Source organism: Suncus etruscus, chromosome 7 (genome assembly GCF_024139225.1).
Source record: "Suncus etruscus isolate mSunEtr1 chromosome 7, mSunEtr1.pri.cur, whole genome shotgun sequence".
Lineage (NCBI taxonomy): Eukaryota > Metazoa > Chordata > Mammalia > Eulipotyphla > Soricidae > Suncus > Suncus etruscus.
The window spans coordinates 74,328,167-74,340,244 of NC_064854.1; positions in this window are offsets into that span (position 1 = coordinate 74,328,167).

The following is a 12,078-nucleotide window of genomic DNA, read 5'->3' on the forward strand; positions in this document are numbered from 1 at the left end:
ATTTTCCTTGAAAGGAATACAAACTAGAAAACAGAAAAGAAGTAAAAAATAAAATAAGGCTAATATTTATAACTTAAACAGAACATTGTTCTTTTGTTTTTCTCTTTTTCATTGAGCTTTTTATTTATAAGTCAACAAAAGTGGAATGATATAATGTCATATACTTAATACAATTTGAATAAAAAATGAATGACCTCTGTCCTATTAGAATTGCACAACATATGGGGAATTATTTGTTTAACAATAAGAAAACAAAAGATATTAAACACTGAATATATTTCCCCTTATATATTGTTTATGTATATAACTATCATATAGCATGTTTTAAATTGCCCTTTTTATTTAGAATATGTATAACTGAAGGAGAATTATTTCTCATGCTGGTGGTACTTAAATATAGGTTAAAGTTATTACATGGCTCTTTATTTATGACCTTAACTTTAAACAAGGTTGTAAGGAGAAAACTCATTGAGAAACATACTAAATATGTTAAAAATCATAAAGAACTTAAAATCAAAGAGAGATATAGAAAATAGAAAGTATTGTAAGAATACTCCCAGGGCTTTTATGCAAAATAATACTGCACATAAACAACATCAGCAAACATCTGCAGTGGCTCTCTCAGGCTCTATGATGGCACAAAGAAGTACCAGTCTATTTTATGATAAAATTTAATGACAATAAGATGCCCTTTGCCCAGAACCAAAAATAACATATCTAAATTTAGACAGTGAGAGAAGCACTGGTTAATAAAGCAAAGTTAAGAAAAGAACATATATGCATTTTCATGGTAGAGACTAAGGAAGCTAATTTTACATTTTTTGTTCAACCCCCTTATTTTATTCAGACATAAACATTACTTCTAGTTTACCAGAAAATTTCAGAATAGCTTCAGGGTAAAGCCTCTGAATTTGATTTACTCTAGGTTATTTAAAGACAAATTCAGGGAGCTGGCTCTCAAATCTCCCTTCCATTACATTCAGATGATGAGGTTTATTCAGAACTCCAAAAACAGAATACCATGAAATTAGATCCTATACTCTAAAAACTCTGAACATTTTATTACCAGTTTAAAATTGGAGAGTGCTAGATAAAAAGAGTGAATCTCAATGAATCCTAACTCAATTTGTATAGTCAATTCCTCCAGTCATATTTTACCAGCACTGAAACCCTTTCACTTCTATATTTCTTCTAACCATTGCTTTACATAAAGTCTTCCCTTCCTTTAGGAATGAAATAGTTTTATCATACATATAATAATTGGAATAAACTTATAATCTTTCTTCTATTATTTTTTTTAATTTTTTAATATTAGGGTATTTATATTATAAATGTGATTTCGAGTACCATAGAACCAAATTTATAATTGGAGGACTAATTTTTACCTAAGAAAAAGGCAGATCAATTTTTATCCTATATTAAAGTATTGAGTGTATCTAATGTTATAATTAATCAATTCATGTCCTAACCTTGAGAAACCTCCTTAAAAATTATAATGTCACTTTTCTGTTTAGATTATTAATAAAGTTAAATACTTGTAATTATATTTAATTTAATGTCACATAAGCATGGTGATTTGTCTTATTTACTGATGTATTTGTGTTATTGTATAATAAAGTATATGTTTTAATGATACAACTTAAATGTCAATTCTCATTAATTGATTAATTTTAAAGTGCATTTAATATCATAATAATGTTTTTTGGAGTATCTTTACATTTTTTAGTTAAAATTTTTCCTTAAATGTGGGTGTCTAAACATATAATAGAAACAAAGATGTTAAAAAATTTCAGTTCATGTACAATATTTAAATTTCTTAAGTATATACATTTTCTTAAATATAATGAACAACAGAAGTAAAAATAAAGCCTTCATAAATTTAGATGACAATAGCAACTTATAATTTGTACTTTATCCCAATTTTTAGGCAAATTATAGAATTATATTTTAGAAATATTTAACGTTGAATTTTGTCTGTTTCTTGTGAATTTTTTAAATTATGATGGTAGTTCCTTTGGTTAGATGAAATTTCTTTGTACCTAACCAACCATGGTTAATTTTTAAATGTATCACTTAAGGTTTTCTGAGCATTGCCAGAAGTGATCCCTGAGCACAAAGCTAGGCATGGATTGTAAAAATTGCAGATGAGATATCAATACTGGAAAAAGTCATTTAAATATTATGAAATGTTTCCTTTTATATGCTGCTTTGTTTTTCTGTTGGCAATAAACATGGACATGTTTGTTTCCTACAATTTTGATTATATTTCATCGCTATTGTAATTTTCAGATTTATTTTTGCTAAATATTATTGCTAAAGTCATCCTTGGGAAGCATCAACATTTCTGATATATGTATGAATTTACTTGTTTTTCTTTTCCAATCAAATGTTTTATTTGACTACCTGCATTCTAGTATATACTTAGTGCTTTATGAGAACTAAGTATAAAGCTCCAATAGCCTTAAGAGTAATACAATTATATTCAGTGTCAGACTTATGCTTATTACTGTAATGATTTTGAGACATCACAGATGTTTTGGAAATAGTTCTTAAATGTTTTCAAGGTTACAGCAGTACCTGTGGCTTTTTACTTGTGTGTATACCTAGGTGCCAGTAGAAAAATTGTAATTACTAATATTGTATAACTGCTATAGCACCAAAGTTTAACTGGTATACACCCTGACTCATGGTTTATAATACTGTTGTCTGAAAAGTAAGCTGACATCATTGTAAAAATAACATTGACTGTTACTGATAGTGTGGTCAAAACATCAAATAATAACTGTCCACAAAATCCTTATTTACACCTACATGGATGTGCTGCAGTTGCCTCATCTGTTTGGAAATTGCTGCTTGGTGTCATTGCCTGATGGATAGGGCTACCTACTGTGAGCTATAAAATTGTAGCTACCAGCTACAGCCTCAGTAGCAGCTTCACAAGTTATACAAAAGAGAATTTCTATATATTATTTGGGGGGTGGTTAGTCACATGCAGTAATTCTCAGGGATTACTTATGGCTCTGTATTTAGGAATAACTTTCTGTGTGGCTTGTATGAACATATGAGATTCCATGGTTAAAACAACAGTCAAGGCAATCACTCTATTTGCTGTATTACCATTCCAGTTCCCATATCTATGTTTTAAATACACTTTTTTTTACCAAAATTTTAGAGTTAATGAAATTTTATAAACCTATCAACTGAAAAATAAAAGTGTCAATAAAAGTAGTCAAAATATTTTGTATAATTAAACATATTGAAGGGCCTGAGCAATATCATAGAGGGTAAGGCATTTTCCTTGCATGCAGCACACATGGGTTGGATTCCAAGAATCCGATATGATGCCCCAAGCATAACTAGCATATTTCTTAGCACAGATCCAGGAATAACTCCTGAGCACCACTAGGTATGTTGTACAAAAAAGTGTTGAGATATTGATTACATGACAACTCTCTAAACATGAAAAATCATAGCCTATGTGTTTTTCATCTCAAAATATATCTTATCAATTCCAAAAATGTAACACTATAATATTATTATAAAGTGAAATCATTAAGGAAAAAGTCTGTCATAATTTATTTTTAAATCATTTTGATTTATAAACAATATGTATAGGGTCCTGATTTTATAATGAAAGAACTTCATTACCAGTGCAGAACTGCACTGAATAAAATAGCTTGTGGGGATTGAAAAATATTTTCCAGATACATTAATTTTCCTCTAGAATTTATCCTACAGAAATTAGATACTTATCAGCACTGAATTTTGAGAAGTTGAAGAATTTTATATTAATAAGAGTCAATTTCCACTTCTGTCTCTGCCACTGTTCCTACTTATATATCTTTAATATGTTTATGCAATGTAAAGTACCAATGACTAACACATTGAAATGACATAATAAAAAGAAATAGCAGCACTAGTATAAACAAGTCACAGATTTATTTGATATGTCTATTTGGCTTTTTGAGTAGTGTTTATTAGATACTCCAAGATTTGGACTTGGGATTTCCAAACAGTGGTGTTGCAGTAACCAGATGACAGCAGGGATCAACAGGATTACCTGAAAGTAAGAATGTTTTCAGTTTTTTAATAATTCAAGTGCTTTAATTAAGTATATTTATTATATAAAATTCATAAAACATGTGAAAGTAAAATAAAATACAAAAGCCTACATATTTCCTTTACTTCTAAAATACATTACATCAATATTTTGTTCTATAAACTTTTGTTTGTTACAGGATGGTGCATTTGTCCAAATGTATCAATAATAAAAGTGAATAAATAACAAATAAATTATAAATATAGAGTAAATAACATTTTAATAAATGGTAAACACTTCTTGTGAATTTAGTAATCTTGATCACTAAAGAAAACTATCTATGTAAAGTAAAATAATTTTGCTTTTCAAGATCCAGAAATGTTACCAAATATTATGTGTGGATCATGACCTCTTTCCTTTATAGTTGTCTTCAGGTAACTAGACATAATTTCAAATATATTTATGAATATTTGTATTTCAGAAGTCTGTTTTCCCTACTACTAAATGCTTTACTTACTAGCCATGTCTTAATTTCTTTATTATCAGTCTACATCTTAGCTGCAATCTCCACTGTGGTATTAAATCTCTACCCATGGCAAAATTTCTTGCTTGTATTCTTCTTTTTTAAATAGCAATTTTAATTGAATTACCATAAAGCTCTGTGCTCAGAAATCAATACATGACAATACTGACATGATATGGGATGCTGGGATTAGAGCCACCATCCATCCTGGATAGGCTGCATGCAAGGCAAACGCCCTACTGTTGTACTCTCTCTGACAAGTAGTTAGACAGTTTTTTGTTTGCTTGGTTTGTTGGTTGGTTTTGGGGCCACACCTGGTGACACTCAATGGAAAGCTTCTCCAACAGGTTAACAATAGCCTAGGACAACATCAGTGAATGGGAAGATGAAATGCTGAAAAACTCTATAGAGCAGAAGAGATTGGAAAAGAATCTTAAAGCAAACTACCATACAATGAAAAAAGTACCCAAAGAACATGAACATATTAAAATAGAAGTCTTTGATAAATTCAACAGAAACAACGTAAGAATCAATGGAGTCCCAGAGGCCCAGGAAGGGGAATTCCAAGAAAAATCAACAGTCAAAACTATCATCATAGAGAAAGTCCCAGAGCTAAAGACTGCAAGCAGTCAAATCCTCTATGCCACATGAGTACCAGCTAAAAGAGACCCAAAGAAAAACACTCAAGACACACCTTAGTCACAATGATGAATCCTACAGATACAGAATACTGAAAGCAGCAATATCAAAATCAGAAATTACATTCAAAGGAGTATCCATAAGATTTACAGCAAACGTGTCACAAGAAACTCTCAAGGCCAGAAGACAGTGGTGGGATATTGTGACAAGACTGAATTAAATGAAGGCTTCACCTAGAATACTACACCCAGCCTCACTTATGTTCAGGTTTGAAGGAAAGATACAGAGCTTCACGGATAAGCAACAGCTCAGAAACTTTACAGATGCAAAACCAGGCTTAAAGGAAAAACTAAAAGGTCTACTTTAAGACAGACCACAGACACACCAAACTTATAAACAAAGATGATATTAAATCCCATGACAATCATTTCCCTCAATGTCAGTGGATTAAGTATACCAATTAAGAGGCACAGAGTGGGTAAATGAATCATAAGATAAATTCAACTTTCTGCTGCCTACTTGAAACACATCTGAATAATCAGAACAAACAAAGACTCAAAAAAAAAAGGCTGGAGAAAAATCATCTAAGCAAACAATACCCTAAAAAAGTTGGAGTGACCATATTAATATCAAATGACACAAACTTTAGACTTAGAAAAGTTGTAATGGACAAAGTTGTACACTTCGTACTAATCAAGGGATATGTACAACAGAAAGAAATTACACTACTAAACATAAAATCACCCAGTGAGAGACCAGCAAAATAATACAATTATTGACTAATTTAAAAGAGGATATCTATAATAACCCAATAATTGTGAGAGACCTCAAAATGACCCTGTCAACACTTGATAGGTCACCCAGAATGAAACCCAAGAAAAATATACTAGCTCTGAAAAGAGTAATGGAAGAAAGAGGCCTAGTAGACATATATAAGACATTCCATCTCCAGAAACATCAATACACGTTATTCTCCAATGCACGTGGGTCATTCTTCAGGATAGAACACATGATGGCACATAAAACATACCTCCATAAAATTAAGAGGATAGAAATTTTGCAGGATAACTTTGCTGACCACAAAGCTCTGAAATTAGATGTGAACTACAAAGGGACACAAAAGAAAGTTAACAACTGGAAATTAAACAGCTTGCTACAATGGAGACAAATACTATCAGAATCTATGGGACACAGCAAAAGCGGTACTGAGAGGAAAATATATAGTTTTGCAAGCACACATGAGAAAGAAAGATGGGGCATACCTGAATTGTTTAATGATACAGCTTATAAAATTAGAAATTGATCAACAAAAGGAACCAAAAATAGGGAGCCAGAAGGAAATAACAAAACTTAGAGCAGAAATCAATAAAGGGAAACTCAAAAAAACATGTTAAAGATCAGTGAAATCATACGTTGGTACTTTGAAAAAATAAACAAGTTTGATAGACCTTTGGCAAAACTCGCAAAGTAAGAAAGAGAGAAAAATATAGATAATCCTTATTAGAAATGAAAAGGAAGATATCACTACAGATATTTCTAAGATTCAAAGGGTAAACAGAGACTACTTTGAGAAACTCTATGCCACCAAACATGAGAACTTGAAAGAAATGGATAAATTTTGGGGCTCATAAGATTCCATGGTTGAATAAGGAGGGTGTAGCATATCTAAGCACCCTCATCATCATTGAGGAAATTAAAACGGTAATCAAATGTCTACCCAAAAACGAAGGCCCAAATCCAGATGGATTCACTAATAAATCCTTTCAAACTTTTCAAGAAGAACTACTACCCATCCTGGCCAAACTCTTTCATGAAATTAAAAAAAATGGAACATGTTGGGCCCGGAGAGATAGCACAGCAGCGTTTGCCTTGCAAGCAGCCGATCCAGGACCAAAGGTGGTTGGTTCGAATCCCGGTGTCCCATATGGTCCCCCGTGCCTGCCAAGAGCTATTTCTGAGCAGACAGCCAGGAATAGCTCCTGAGCACTGCCGGGTGTGGCCCCAAAAAAAAAACAAAAAAAAAAATTGGAACATGTCTAAATAGCTTTTATGAAGCCAACATCATCTTGATACCAAAACTAGACGGAGATGCTGCCAAAACAAATTACAGACCAAAGTCCCTGATGAACATAGATGTAAAGGTTCTCAACAAAATCCTGGCAAATAGGATCCAATGCCTCACCAAGAAGCTCATTCACTACAATCAAGTATGTTTTATCCCAGAGATGCAAGGATGGTTTAACATCCATAAATCTATCAACATAATACACAATGTCAACAACAAGAAAAATAAAAATCACATGATCATATCAATATAGACTGAGAAAGCATTTGATAAATCCCAACACCCATCTTTGATTAAAAAAAATAACTCTCAGCATGATGGGAATGGAAGGAACCTTTCTCAATATAGTTAAGGCCATCTACCACAAGCAAATGGCAAATATTATTCTCAATGGAGAAAAAAATAAAAGCCTTTTCTATAAATTCTGGTACAATAAATGGCTGTCCTCTCTCACCACTCCTATTCAACATAGTATTGGAAGTACTTGCTATAGCAATTAGGCAAGAAAAAAGATATCAAAGGAATCCAGATAGGAAAGGGAGAAGTCAAGATCTCACTGTTTGGGCCCGGAGAGATAGCACAGCGGCGTTTGCCTTGCAAGCAGCCGATCCAGGACCAAAGGTGGTTGGTTCGAATCCCCGGTGTCCCATATGGTCCCCCGTGCCTGCCAGGAGCTATTTCTGAGCAGACAGCCAGGGGTAACCCCTGAGCACCGCCGGGTGTGAGCCAAAAAAAAAAAATTTTTCACTGTTTGTAGATGACATGATACTATACTTAAAAAATCCTAAGAATTCTACCAAACAGCTTCTAGAAACAATAGATTCATATATTAAAAAATGAATTATAAAATTATAAAATTTTCAACACCTGTTACCTCATTGGTGCACAATTCCCTCCACTAATGTCCCAGTTTCCCTCTCACACTCCCGTACTTTGTCTCCTGCCTCCCTCTATGACATTTTCTCTCTCTATCACACACACACACACACACACACACACACACACACACACACACACACACTCCACACACTCTCTCTCTCTCTCACTCTCTCAGCTTAATTTTGATTTTTTTAGAAACTATATCTACAATATTGTTACTGAAAGTTAGTTTATAGAATATTTTACCCATTTCACCAACTAGTTCTTGTCCAACGTGTTCATTTCTAATTATTATCATAGTGGTCTCTCACTTCACTTCCCCTCTATGGCAAGTTTTCTACCAGGGACCTTATTGCGATTGACTTTGGGTAATATTACTACTTTATCTTTTCTTTTTATATCCTAGCATATTAGTGCATTCTTCCTATGTCTATTCCTCTCCCTTAGACTCATTTTGCTTAGCATAATACTCTCCATCTACAGCAATATATAAATAACAGTTTCATAGTATTCTATTGTGTAGATGTACTAAGGTTTAATCTTCCACTCATATGTTCCTAGATATTTTATTTATTTCCAGAGTCTGGCTATTGTGAACATAAGAGTGAAGAAGATTTTTCTGCATTGTGTTTTTTGGGGTCTCAGGGTATATCTCCAAGACCCGGGTATTGCTGGGTCTGTGGTAGCTCAATTTCTAGTTTATTCAGGAATGTCCATATATTATTTTCCAAAAAGGTTGGGCTAATCTACATTCCTATCAGCAGTGAATGAGTGAATACACATCTACATGTGCTTCAGCATTATAGTTCTTTTTATCATAATGTGTGCCAGTTTGTATTGTGAGCTACTATCTCATTGTTTTGATTTGCTTATTCCTGATGACATTTTGAAACACTTCAAATTTGTTATTTTAGTTTTGTTTTAATTCTTATACCATTATGAGCAATCTTTTAATACAGTATATTATCTGAAAAATTAGCATTTCTACTTATGAATGGTGAATACAATGAGGATAGTAAATGAACAGGGAAACTTATTAAAATGTGGCATAGTAATAAATCAATGAAGGTTAATTAATCCTATTCATTGTTGAATCATCCATTTTAAATGGAAATAGATGGCTTGTATTAGCTCTTCATTCATATTAATTCATATAATTATTAAAATATTAGACAAAATTATTTTAAATAATGTCCTTTCTTTTTATATATATATTCTGTAATTTAATCTGTCACTGAATTTATAGATACTGCATTTTTAAAAAAAATATTTCACTTATATAGTGATTTTACCTAAAAAATCTAAAAGTAGATTTTGTAAGTTTCAGATCATATTTGGCACTACAGACATACATAATTAAAAGTGCCTAGGATGAATGTACTCATTTATCATAAATAATAGTCTCAATGTAATGATAGAAATCTAAAGACTAATATATAAAGTAATTAATAAAATGACATATTTTGATATATTTTGCATGACTGAGATAAAATGTATCCCACTTGTGGAACTAGAGAAATAGTACAGAATGTAGGAAGATTTTCACAGCTAAACTGAATTCAATTCCTGGCAACCCATATAGTATTTTGAACACTAACCTGGAGTAAATTTTGACTGCAGATCTAGGAGTAACTCCTGAGAACAGTTGGGTGTCTGCTCACACACACACACACACACACAAAAAACTTTTCTCCATTTGTGAAATGTCAGAGTAAAATTATGACTTTCAGACACATTGACATCATTAGACTATTTATTTAATTTAGTAATATCTATTTTATTGATAATAATAGGAAAAATAAAATTGAGTCAATTTAATATTTTCTTTTAACATTTAATTTTTATGTGTATGTCTAAGTGAACATATAGTGTAAATAGAAGCATGCAAATGTCCTTCTCAGAGCTGCAATTCAGTGTACTGTATAATTGTAGCATCCATCTGGCAGAATTTCACAAAAGCAAATGTAGCATTTTAAATAAGCTATATTAAGATAAAATGTCAGTCGTATTGTATGTTGTCATTTTTATAATTTTATTTTATAGCCTAACAAAATAATGAAATAATGAACTTAATGTTCAATCATTTTCTACATTTTATTAAGCCTTTCACCAAATTAGAAAAATAAACATTAATAAAATTTGAAGTTACAACATTCATATCTCCTGAGATTTTTACAGAATAAAAATAGTATTACTCATTTATATAGTTTACTTTAACCTTAGGTATTTTATATATTTTGATTTTCTTATAAAACTTATTATCTTGGGGGCCGGAGAGATAGCATGGAGGTAGGGTGTTTGCCTTGCATTTAGAAGGATGGTTGTTCGATTCCGGCACCCCATATGGTCCCCCGAGCCTGCCAGGAGCGATTTTTTAGCTTAGACCCAGGAGGAACACCTGAGCGCTGCAGGGTGTGACCCAAAATAACAAAAACAAAAACAAAAAAATTATGCTCTTTTTTCATAGAAAAGTAGAACAGTAGTATTAAACATTTTTATGTATTAGTCTTCCTTTATATATCATATATGTAGAGATTCTGGCAACCTCATCAATATAGTTCTTGAATATGGATTACATTCTACTATGCAAAGACTCCTCTCTGTTTGATCTTGGTCAATTCGACCTTGGTCATCATTGTGATGGATTATGAAGATACACGTAACTCACTATATTACCACACTCAAGAAAAAAATTTACTCAATAGTTTCTAATCCTTAGTTATATATTAATGATTTAGTGTATAAATGTGACAACTGCACAAATACCACTAGGATAATTTTGCTTAATTATAATAAATCATTTAATGAAAATTAAAAATCTAACAATCATAATTCATTGTTTTATTTTTAAATCTTTAATATATGTTACATATGTTACATATCTCTAAAAATTTCTAGTTTATAGTAATCAAACAATTTTGAATAAATTCTGTCATGCCATGCTGACACCATTCCAAAATTCATTCTTTATTTTGACATAGAAATCTACATTAAATTCGTTATATTATATAAGATTTCTGACAGTAATTAGGTATTCCAATTACTACATTAGTCATGGTTACTGCAAAATTCACCGAAATGTACTTATTAAAGTCTGAAGTGAAAAAACAATAAACCTGATTAATCTACTCTTTTTCAAGTGCCTAATTTTCTTATTGGAAGAAACTGCTTTATAGAAGGATCAGCAACCTCAATAGTAATGTATTAGAAGTAATGTAATAGAAGGAAATGTTTAAGCAATAAAAACTGGATCTAGGCAGTACATTTACTTACATAAATATCCTAAATAAAATGCATTATTTATTTTATCTATACTACATTATTCAAAGTATATCGATAAATATAGTTATAATTACTCTATGCAAATTGCTGCTACTCTCACATTTCTAGTAAGATGGGCAATATTGCAGACCATATCAAGATATCAATATTTTCACATAGTATGCTTTTTACTAGATCATTTATAATTTCTATAAGAATTTAAAAACTAATACCATTTCAAGAGCAATTATGAAGTTATTTTTATTAAAACAATGATTTAAAGGTATGGAGTGGTGGCGTGAAGCGGTAAGGTGTGTGCCTTGCTGGAGCTAGCCTAGAACAGACAGCAGTTTGATCCCCCAGTGTCCCATATGGTCCTTCAAGCCAGGAGCTATCTCTGAGCGCATAGCCAGAAGTAACCCCTTAGCATCACCAGATTTGACCCAAAAAAACAAAACAAAAAAACAAAACAAAAAAAAAAACACAATGATTTAAGATAAAATTTATTAAATATATGATGCACTAGAATGTTATAGCAGATTTCATTAAGTAAGATTTATTGCTAAAATAAACTGAAGCAAATTAATAATGATTTACTAATTTGGAAGTAATGATTGCTAATCACAAATAATTACTCACTAATACTTAATCCAGAAACAGAGAAAAATGTGC